General features: G+C 48.9%; 1 pseudogene; it reads right to left on the bottom strand.

The window, feature by feature from the left end:
* Nucleotides 1-490: 490 nt before the first annotated feature.
* The window catches only part of LOC111554915, a 14,052-nt pseudogene continuing 3,071 nt past the window's right edge, over nt 491-11,471 (bottom strand).

Raw genomic sequence — 11,471 nt, 5'->3', positions numbered from 1 at the left:
TGGGAGGGCGGAGGTTGCAGTGGGCCGAGATCACGCCACTGCACTCCAGTCTGAGCGACAGAGTGAGACTCTGTCTCAATAAATAAATAAATAAATAAGCATAAAAATTTGAGATTAGAGCTAAAAGATTTGACTTTGATCATCCACACCAGTGAGGCTCCCTCCCTACCGCTCAGCTCCGATGCACTCCTGGTGGGAGGGGAGGTGCTTTGCCTGGCCGCCCCCTTCTCCTGGGATCCTGTCTCGGTCTCTTCCCCCACTCCTGTTCCCGGGCTTGTATCAACCCCACCCAGTGGCTACTGCTGTCTGCGCCCGAGGACCTCATCTCCTCGCAGAGGCTAGCTCCCCACGTCCCGCATCCCACGCTAGGACACGCCTGTGGCCTTGCCAGGGTGGGCGAGACACGGCCTCTTTCCTCCCTTCCCATCCAGCGCGGGTGAGGCTCAGCACTCACTGTCTCACTGGCAGCACAGACAAAGCCTTGGGGGCTTCACGGGATAATTAATAGCGAGAAAGCCCCCAGGGACCTCTGGAAAGAGACACCATTAGTTGCAGGCCTCCAGGTTCTCGTCTGCCTGGCGAGTGAGGTGGTACGCAGCGTCAGTCCCCCTGCAGGAATTGGTGCTGGGGGAAAGGAGCGCTTCGTGCAGACCGCAGAGGTGGAGGTCCAGGGCTGGGGTTCCTGGGCCGCGGGCGGGTTCCGCGTGCCCCTCCCTCGCCGCACCGCGCGGTCCCGCCAGGGGGCGCCAGGCACCGGCCCCCCCCCAACTCTGGGCTCCTTGCGCAGGTCCAGCTGTGCTCCAAGATTATCTTTCCTTCTATAGCTCGCTAGATCTTCTTATGCTCACAGGGGTGCCATCCCTCACTCCAGAGCCATCCTCAGAATTCAAAAGCAGAATTAGAAAAATCCTTGCTCTACCAGCCTGGGTAACATAAGGAGATCCTGTCTCTACAAAAAGTGAAATGTAGTCCCAGCTACTCAGGAGGCAGAGGTAGGAGGATCACTGGAGCCCAAGAGTTCGAGGCTACAGTGAGCTATGATTGAGCTGTTGCACCCTAGCCTGGGCCACAGAGCGAGACCCGCCTCTAAAGCAATAATAATAGCGAAAAATTTTAAAATAAATAAAAAAAATTCTCACTCTTTAGCTATTGAATTTTGTGGCCGTGATTTCTTCAGAAACTGCCTCTTCCCACCCCCACTCCACCCACAGACAGGCTGAGCTACATCAGTACAGAGCCTGGCACTCCGGATGCTGGCGGAATTGATTCAGTAGCATGAGCAGGAAGGTCCATTTGAAGAGATCACTCCAAAATAGCGGTTCACAACAAGGTGGGAGTGGAAGGGAATGTTCTCCTGGGAGTGGGTGGGGGTGGGGTGTCAGCATGTGGACCTGGTACAGCAGCGTTTGAAAATGCCTCCAGTATTCTAATATAATTTAAAATAATAATTAGCCGGGTGTGGTGACTCGTGCCTGTAATCCCAGCTACTAGGGAGGCTGAGGTGGGAGGATTCCTTGCCCTGGAGTTCAAGACCAGCCTGGATAGCATAGCAAACCCCTGTCTCATATAAATAATAATAATGATGATTATTCAATGTTTTTGTCATTCAAACCACAGGTAGTAAAGCTTGACAGAATTGTTGTGGGTGGGATGTGAGCTAAAAATATTGAGAACCAGGACCTAGCAGATTGTCTGCTATAAGTTCCCTGGCTGTGGAGGATGGAGTCTCCCCTGAAGAGTAGTGTTGGTCCTTGGGACAGTGGCCGCAGTCCGGCCCATCACAGAAGGGAATGGTGCTCCCTGGGGCTGGAAGCCAGTGTCTGGAGTTGGGGGAGGTGGGGAGGAACTTGGAGATTCAGCTCACTGTCAGTCTTGTTAAGGATGCCAGTGTGCCGGGCGGGTGGCTCAAGCCTGTAATCCCAGCACTTTGGGAGGCCGAGATGGGCGGATCACGAGGTCAGGAGATCGAGACCATCCTGGCTAACACGGTGAAACCCCGTCTCCACTAAAAAAAAAAAAAAAAAATACAAAAAACTAGCCCAGCGAGGTGGCGGGCGCCTGTAGTCCCAGCTACTCGGGAGGCTGAGGCAGGAGAATGGCGTAAACCCGGGAGGTGGAGCTTGCAGTGAGCCAAGATCTGGCCACTGCACTCTAGCCTGGGCGACAGAGTGAGACTCCGTCTCAAAAAAAAAAAGAAGAAGAAAAGAAAAAAAAAAAGGAGGCCAATGTCTAAAGTGGGAACCACACCAGGTAAGCTATATTCTAATCTGCTCCTTGTTTTCTTGGCAGAATGGTTCATGCAGGACAGAAAAAGGAGAGACAAAGGACTGTCAGGAGAGTGACTGGTCCAAATGAGGACTCAGGAACCCCCAGTGGACCCAGAGAGTAAAACACTCTGGGTGGGAAAGGCATGGGAAGTGATCACTGTGCACTTGTGCTGGAGCAAAAAGACACCAGGGGAGGTTGACCAGCACCCTCTGGGTTCATTCTTTTTATAAGGAAGACTTCTGGTTTCTTACTCTGTTCTTTGAATGGATTTACATCCCAGAAAGATGTGTGCTCTGTGCAAATGAAGGGGTCCTCTTCCACTGTAAAGAATGCATTGGCTTTCTGGACTAGGGGGCCGGCTGGTACAAGCGTTTCCCAGGAGAGAGCAGTTTCTGGAAGGATTTTTGGAGTTGCAGAGTCAAGGACCAGGCTGGGAGTCTTGGTGACCCCACCAAGCACAGAGGATGCCAGGCACCTGATTGGAGAAGGCTGTGGGAGTCTTCTAGAACAATCGTGCTAACTGCACACACCATCTACATGAACCAATACCAGGTTATACTGGTATTCAGCCATCTTGTACTATTTCCTCGGGGTGTCCCTAGAATGTTTTGTTTTTGACTAGCATTTCAGCAGCCTGCAGGTAGGGACAGCATTTCATACACAGTGTGTGCCTCCCAGGAGCCAGGTGCAGCTGGGGTGTGTGTGAGGCTCCTTGCTGTCCATGACATGATGTCACCCCCACTGCCTCAGCTTGTTACCTTGAGGTAGCAGGGCTGGTGCTTTTACAATTCCCATTTTAAAGATGAGGAAACAGGCTGGGTGTGGTGGCTCACGCCTGTAATCCCAGCGCTTTGGGAGGCTGAGGCAGGTGGGTCATTTGAGTTCAGGAGTTCGAGATCAGCCTGACCAACACAAAAAATTACCAGGGTGTGGTGGTGCATGCCTGTAATTTCAGCTACTTGGGAGGCTGAGGCCTGAGAATTGCTTGAACCCAGAGGTGGAGGTTGCAGTGAGCCGAGATCGCACCACTGCACTCTAGCCTGGGTGACACAGCGAGACTCCATCTCAAAAAAAAAAAAAAAAAGACGAGGAAACAGAGGTCAGTGAGTGCTGGCCTCAAGAGAACCTCAAAATCCCACTCTGCCTAGCCCTGCCTGCCCTTGTCTTCAATCCTTGAGGAACAGAATGATGCCAGGTGTGAGTTGTTCAGGTATCTCCCCAGTATCTCCTCCTACATGGTGGGGAGGGTGACCACGGCAGGGGGTTGGGGGAAGGCTCTTCTGCCATGCCTTGGGACTTCCCTTTCTGTGTGAGTGTGAGGTAGGTGGATTGCACCTACTCAGCATGGATTTTGCACAGAAAGTCTTGCTTGCTTTTCCTTGGTGTGATTTTTATTGAACTCACCTTTCCTTACTAAGGGAGTGTTAAGCTGGTTTGGGTTTCAGGAGAAAAGAAACATAGCCTACTTAGGTGAGCCCCCAGCCTACATTAAGGAATCTCTTACATGGGACCGCCTGGTCCAGTGGGGCAAAAACGTTTCAGTAATAAATAATTTGCATTTGCCTGCCCTAAGATGGGACAGGAGTGGAGGATACAGTCTCTGGCCAGATCTCATGATCCTGTCCTCATCCCACAACATGCACTAGTGACCCTCTCATGCTCCCACTGCCACAAAAGGCAGAAGTGGGGTTGGAACATCTGACCCAAGTCCACACCTCTTTCCTCTCCCCTTCTGCATTTCTGAGTCTTGAAGTGATGCTGGGCCAAAGTGGGGGTGGTCCTTGGCCGTCCTGGGAGGAGCTTTGCACACTGGCTGTAAGTTCCTATTTCAGTTGATGGTTCTATAGTGGATGAGCTCCACATTCAATTCTTTTGCCCCTGCAGCTGCCGTAGGAGGCAGGGTGACCTGTCACCAAGGCAGCTCCCACAACCTGGTCACAGCTCTTTCCTCAGGGCCTGTTACCCAGCATGAGCTAAGATCCTTGGGAACTTCTAAGACCACTTGAAGAAGGAAATTTATTCTGTGTCTTTCCCTCTCCCTTTCTCCCTCCCTCCCTCTGTCCGTCCCTCCCTCCCTCCCTGTCTTCTTTTATTTTTCCTTCTCTTCCTTTTTCCTCCCATCCATTCACTCAAATCTAGGCGATGCATCCCTGTGGTATGCTAGCTGTTGTTTCTCTGGGTTAAGAGGCATTAGAAACAGAATACTTCCCCTGAGTCAGGAGCCACACTGAATTATTCATAGGCTGAATCTATTGCAAGTTTTAGAGGGAATTTTCTTCAAGGTTGTGGCCTGAGGCTGCTGAGTGAAAGAAGTAATGAATACGCCTAACATTTGCAGAGGTGAGAAATGCTGCCTGGACTCAGGCAGCCCAGGGTCTCAGGCTCACACAGCCCTGGGACAATTGCAGTAAAGAGAAATGCCCTGAATAGAGATTCATACTGTCTTGGCCTTGTTGGATGGAACCCTAATCTCCCTGAACTCTTCAATCTGTGGGTTGATGGATTAAACACACATGTATTCAACATGAGTGGAGAGCTGGGTCTCCCCAAACTCTACACCTGTATGGAATCCATTTCCCCCTGTTCTGGACCATTTAGAAGGGCATGTGGGTACCTGGAGTTGTCTGACAGAGATACTGACTGGAGAAGCGGTGAGGTCCCCAACACTGAGATGATTTGGGTTGGAAATAATGAGTAACTATCAGGCATGCTGCGGGAAGGGCTCTTGCTCTGCGTGGAGGTGGGACTGGATATCTGCAGATGATTAAAGCCATCTTGTTAATCAATTTGAGGGTCAAGATCATCCTCACATCTGAGTATCTTGAAAGGTTCCTCACAAATCTAAGATTCAACTACCAGGAATAATGATCTCAAAGTAGAATCTGAACTTGGATTTCCTTAGACTCAGAACTGGAACCTGAACTTGGATTCCCTTAGACTCACAACTGTTTGGTTTTGTCAGGTGCTGCTTCTTGGATTTGCCTCCTGACTGTTGCCAATTCCCCCACTACCTCATAGTCTTCATTCACCCCCTGCAGTGCCCCACTGATGACACCATTCTGCCAGTGATGCCTGGATCTCCCATGGCATCGCCTACCTTCTAGGTAGCTTTACAGAGAGGAACTGTAGCCTCATGGAGAAACCAGCAACTCTGGAGCAAGTGGACTTACTTAGATTAATATCTTGTTTTCACCATTATGGCTGGGTGACTTTGGCCAAATTAACAAACCTCTCTGACCTTCACTGTCCTCTTCCGCAAAATGAAAATGGTAAAAACCATTATTTATAGGATTGTGAGGTTTATGTGAAATAATGGAAATAAGGCACTTGGCCGGCACAGTGGCTCATGGCTGTAGTCCCAGCACTTTGGGAGGCAGAGGCGAGCGGATCACCTGAGGTCAGGACTTCAAGACCAGCCTGGCCAACATGGTGAAACTGCATCTCTGCTAAAAATACAAAAGTTAGCTGGGCATGGTGATGCGTGTCTGTAATCCCAGCTACTCGGGAGGCTGAGAGAGGAGAATTGCTTGAACCCGGGAGGCGGAGGGTGCAGTGAATCGAGATCACGCCACTGCACTCCAGCCTGGGCGACAGAGCGAGATTCTGTCTAAAGAAAAGAAAGAGAGAAAGAAAGAAAAGAAGGCACTTGATACAATGCTTAGCACATCCCTCCCCAGCTTCATTGTTCTCTTGTGTCTCTTGCCCTTGACCATGCAGTTCCATAGACCATTATTCCCCTCCTGTGACAGAGATTTCTAATAGCCCACTAGTGCCCATCTCCCCTTCTTCCCTCTTAGTTTTAGTTCGACACATGGCTACTTAGTTAGACACTATATATTCCAGCCTCCCTTTCAGCCAGGAGTTGCCATGTGACTAAGCTCTGGCCCGTGGAATGATGCAAGCAAAAGTGACGTGTGCAGCTTCTTCAAGAGGAAATTGTTTGCCTTCCACAATTTCCATCTTTCTTCCTGGAATGTGGGAGTGGTGCTGGTGTTAGCTTTGATCATGCAAATGAGGAAAACACCCTAGAAGATGGCAACGGGACCCAGACAACCTCTTGACATGGGACTATCTTCCCAGCCTGGACCATTCACCTACCTATAGCTTAGTATGCAAGAGAAAAACAAGCCTCTTCTCAGCCTCTGCTCATTCTCCCACCTCGAATTAGATGTCACTTCACCATCTCTGACCCTCCAAGGCCAGTACTTCCTGTGGGCCTTTACCCATGTCCTCATGTCTGCAAGCCCCGCAAGACTGGGAGCACCATGAGGAAGGGACCATGGTCTCATCTGCACTGGTTTTCTCAGGAACAGGAATACAGTAGGCACTTAGTAAATGTTGAATAAATCGATGATAGTGCCACACGCTTACAAACTGCCTTAATTCTGCCTAAAGGGATCTTAAGCACTTCAACCTGCTTGATCTCCAGCAAAAACAAAAGAACAATTCCCATTTTTTTTCCTCCCTTCCTCCAAACACACCCAGGGCTTTCTTCCATGTCCCGTCGGCCAAAGCAGACCCTGGAAAGAAGCCCTCCCCAAGGTGCCTTGTTGACTACGGCCAAGGCCTGGCCCAGTGCTGGACAGCAGTCTATGTGAGTATATTTCTGTAAGTCCACGGTTATTAGCAGAATCCCACCCCAGTGTGAGACCTGGTTGTGTTTGACCAGGTCCATGAAGTGTAGTAGCAGTTGCTCCCACTAGACTATTTTTGCCTTGAAAATCTAGGCAAAAACAGAGGCTTTGGTTAAAAAAAAGGAGGGTGGGGTAGGGGGAAGATTGATAGATCAAATGTAATTGGAAAAGGCATGCAACCTTTTTCAATTTATACACATCTACAGAGGTCTATTTACAGATCTGGGATGGGGTTGGGCTCAGTGGCTCATGCCTGTAATCCCAGCACTTTGGGCGGCTGAGGTGGGAGGATCACTTGAGCCCAGAAGGTTGAGGCTGCAGTGAGCCATAGTAGAACCACTGCACTCCAGCCTGGGTGACAGAGTGAGACCCAGTCTCAAGACAAACAAACAAACAAAGAAACGAATCTGGGATGGGGCACTCCTGGTGGACTTCTCTGGTCATTGTGTAGAGGGCACTATGCACTCTCCAAGGACCAAGGTCTTGCAGCCAACTCTGAAAGCCAGGGCTCTGGTCCCCAGCCAGCCTTTCCTTGAAGGCATTTCTTGAGTGCATTGCCCTTGGCAGCAGTTAGATGCTGCTGCTTTTTATTAGTGCTTCCTTCTCTTTTTCCAGGCCCTCTTTTGGGGTTCTTTCTGCAGACAGTGGCTTTCATTTTAGCCTGAGGGTTCAGAAGAGGACAGTGGACTGGCCTCACCACCCATCAGCCTCTGGTTTGGGGACTGAATGCACAACATCATCCTCACTCCTAAACTGACCTCCAAATACACACAGTTGTGATCTCACTGCTCAGGAGGGCTGGAAGCTGTGGCAGCTCTTCTGAGGGCTCAGTGGGGCCAGCCATCCTCAGCTGGAGGTGAAAGCAGGTTTTTTTTTTTTTTTTTTTTAATTGAGAAGGAGTCTCTCTCTATTGCCCAGGCTGGAGTGTAGTGGCATGATCTTGGCTCACTGCAACCTCTACCCACCGAGTTCAAGCAATTATCCTGCCTCAGCCTCCTAAAGAGCTGGGATTATAGGTGCCCACCTAATCCCATGCCCAGCTAATTTTATTGTATTTTTAGTAGAGATGGGGTTTCACCACGTTGGCCAGGCTAGTTAGGAACTTCTGACCTCAAGTGATCTTCCCACCTTGGCCTCCCAAAGTGCTGGGATTACAGGCGTGAGCCACCATGCCCAGACATGTAAGCAGATTTTTGTGGGTTAAGTTTGCCCCAGAGCAGGAGCATTCTGTCCTGTTGCCTAAGAAGAGTAAGACTGGTGCTTTTGAGAAAAAGCAAAATGCCAACTCAGGGGGAGAAACTTCAGACCTCATATTTGACTCAGGCATGCCCTCTACCGCAACCAGGTGATTATGGTGGTTTAACCGTCCTTGATGGTAGAACAAGAAGCTCTTACATTTGCGGAGACCTTTGATAGTGGCGCTGTTTTCCACAGTCCTGTCTTCGATGAGTCATCTCATATTTCCTCCCTAGTAGAGCACAGGTTGAGGTGGGGTGGGAGGGGAGGTCACCTTCAAAGAGGCCCACCAAACAGGGGAATCTTGGGGCCACTAATACCCTCTTGCTTACATTAGCCAATGTTGATACAAGGTCACTTTCAAAGTTCTTGTTCATCTTATGTAAACCTGTTCAGGTGACAAAGCCCTTGAAGTCTTGAATTTATGTGGTCTTAGACTTTAAAGTTCTTGAGAAAAAAACACCATAGGGGAAAATCTAAAAGACAGCTTTATGCTTTGACTTAACTTTGTCTGTGAATTGAAAAGGAACTTGCCTTTCTTCAGCTCTGGGAAGGAGGGACAACTCGGGAGCTTAATGACAGGTCACTGACCCCACCCTAGTGGACTGTTAGGCTTTGTGATCTGGATTGAAAGTGGACACCCCCAGTCAGCCTCTCTGCATCCCTTCCCGCACATTCTTTCTGAGGGTGAAACTAAAAGCAATAGTTTAGTTTGTGGTTACCTTTATTTCAACAGAGTTTAACTTTTAGAACCACCTACTTAAAACTAATGATGAAATTAATAATAAAAGTTATTTATTGTGGGGCATGGTGGCTGATGCCTGTAATCCCAGTGCTTTGGGAAGCTGAGGTGGACAGATCACGTGAGGTCAGGAGTTTGAGACCAGCCTGGCCAATGTGGTGAAACTCTATCTCTACTAAAAATATAAAAATTAACTGGCCATGGTGGCGCAAGCCTGTAATCCTAGCTACTCTGGAGGCTAAGGCAGGAGAGTCACTTGAACCTGGAAGACGGAGGTTGCAGTGAGCCAAGATCGTGTCACTGTACTCCAGCCTGGGTGACAAGAGAACGAGACTCTGTCTCAGGAAAAAAAAAAAAAAAAAAGCTATTTATTGAGCACATATTATGTGCCAGGCACTGTGCTATTTTCTCTGCATGCTTTTTTCTCACTTAGTTCTCACAACAACCTGTGCAGTAGATGCCTTTTTTGTTGTTAAAAATTTTTTTAGGGATAGAGACTTGGTCTTGCTATGTTGCCCAGGCTGGTCTTGAATTCCTGGCCTCAAGCCATCCTCTTTGCCTTGACCTCTCTAAGTGCTGAGATTGCAGAAGTGAGCCACCACCCCCAGCCTGGTAGGTATCATTATTGTCCCCACTTTACAGATGAGGAAAATGAGGCTCAGAGAAATTATGTGATTTGCCCAAGTTGACCCAAAGGTGGGGGTTTTCTGGATTTGACACAATTTTGCAAGAGGGCTGATTCTTAGTGAAAGGGGAGAAACCAGCTTCTTCCACTTTGGGAAAGGTTGTGTCCTGCCATCCATGTCAGATGGTCCTAAAGAAACACTCACTAACCCTTGTTCTCATGTGTAGAGAAGGATCAGAACAGGGATTAGATGAAGAAAGACATAACAAAAGGGAGTGTCTGAATTTTTTCCTTTTGTCCAATGCAAGTCTGGTTTTGCAACTGAAAAATCCTAATCACTCTCAAAGTTAAAAACTCCAGAAATGTTATCTCCTGGTGATTTGTCTACAGCCTCTTCTACCAGGTACAAGGATTTGGTAGGCTGGTTTCACGGCTGTCACCTGTGTAGTCACACAAGGCCCTGAGTTTAGAAGGGCCCATCCTCACTTTAATGTTCTGCTGTCCATCTTGAAATTCTTAATAATTTTTAAATGAGAGACCATGCATTTTCATTTTGCCCTGGGCACTGCAAGTTATGTAGCTGATCCTGCAATTTGGGAGACTAAAATTAATGCAATATAACCAAGAATAGCTGCAGCCATGAGCTACTCCAGAACCAAAGCTGGGGTGCCTGGGGTCCTTCCCGTGTGTGCTCCGTTTGTGTGGAGAGTAAGTGACCACCCAAGGAAGTTGTCTATTCACTTGCCCTGCAGTGAGAACTGGTATTGACATCAGAGCAGGAGCTCGGCAATGAACCCATCAGAAGAGCCCAGTGGAACAGAGATGGAGGGAGCCCTAGGCCTATTTGAAAATCCCAGGAGAACAAGGACAGGTGGCTCAAGCTTCCCTGAGTCTGGATTTGCTTGATGCCCTGACTGGTGGCAGAGGGTCTGATTTCAATGCATCCGACATTAATATATCCTTCTGATCCCAGGCTGGAGCTCAGAGCCTTCAGTACCCCATTTTGTTTAGTTTTGTTTTTGAGACAGGATCTTGCTCCGTTTCCCAGGCTGGAGTGCTGTGGTGTAATCATGGCTCACTGTACCCTCAAACTCCTGAGCTGAAGCAATCTTCCTGCTTCCGCCTTCCAAGTAGCTAGGAGTAGAGGTGCATCCCACCATGCCCAGCTAATTTTTTATTTTTGGTAGAGACGAGGTCTCACTACGTTGCCTGGGCTGATCTTGAACTCCAGGCCTCACGTGATCCTCCTGCCTTGACCTTCCAAAGTGTAGGGATTACAGGAGTGAGTCACCATGCTTGGAAACTTTTTTTTTTTTTTAGATGGAGTCTCGCTCTGTCACCCAGGCTGGAGTGCACTGGCACTATCTCAGCTCACTGCAACCTCCATCTCCCACGTTCAAGTAATTCCCCTGCCTTAGCCTCCTGAGTAGCTGGGATTATAGGCGCCTGCCACCACGCCCAGCTAGTTTTTATTTTTAGTAGAGACGGGGTTTCACCATCTTGACCAGGCTGGTCTCAAACTCCTAACTTCAGGTGATCTGCCTGCCTCGGCCTCCCAAAGTGCTGGGATTACATGCGTGAGCCGCCACACCCAGCCGCCTGGCAACATTTTGATTTATAAATAATTTGTCCCATCACAAGGCAAGGGCAGCCCATTGAAAAACCCAAGTCTTTCTTTGTTGGTTTGTCATACTTTGTCTCTCCTCTCTCCTCTTTCCTTCCTTCCTTCCTTGTTTTTTGATTTTGTTTTTGAAACGGCGCCTTGCTCCATCATCAGGCTGGAGTGTAATGGTGCAATCTTGGCTCACTGCAACCTCTGCCTCCTGGGTTAAAGCGATTCTCCTGCTTCAGCCTCCCAAATAGCTGGGACTACAGGCATGTGTCACCATGCCTGGCTAATTTGTTGTATATTTAGCAGAGATGAGGTTTCACCATGTTAGCCAGGATGGTCTCGAACTTCCGACCT

The sequence above is a fragment of the Piliocolobus tephrosceles genome, chromosome 6 (genome assembly GCF_002776525.5).
Source record: "Piliocolobus tephrosceles isolate RC106 chromosome 6, ASM277652v3, whole genome shotgun sequence".
Lineage (NCBI taxonomy): Eukaryota > Metazoa > Chordata > Mammalia > Primates > Cercopithecidae > Piliocolobus > Piliocolobus tephrosceles.
Note: the sequence above shows the minus strand (reverse complement) of the source record. Positions and strands in the feature narration are given on the sequence as shown.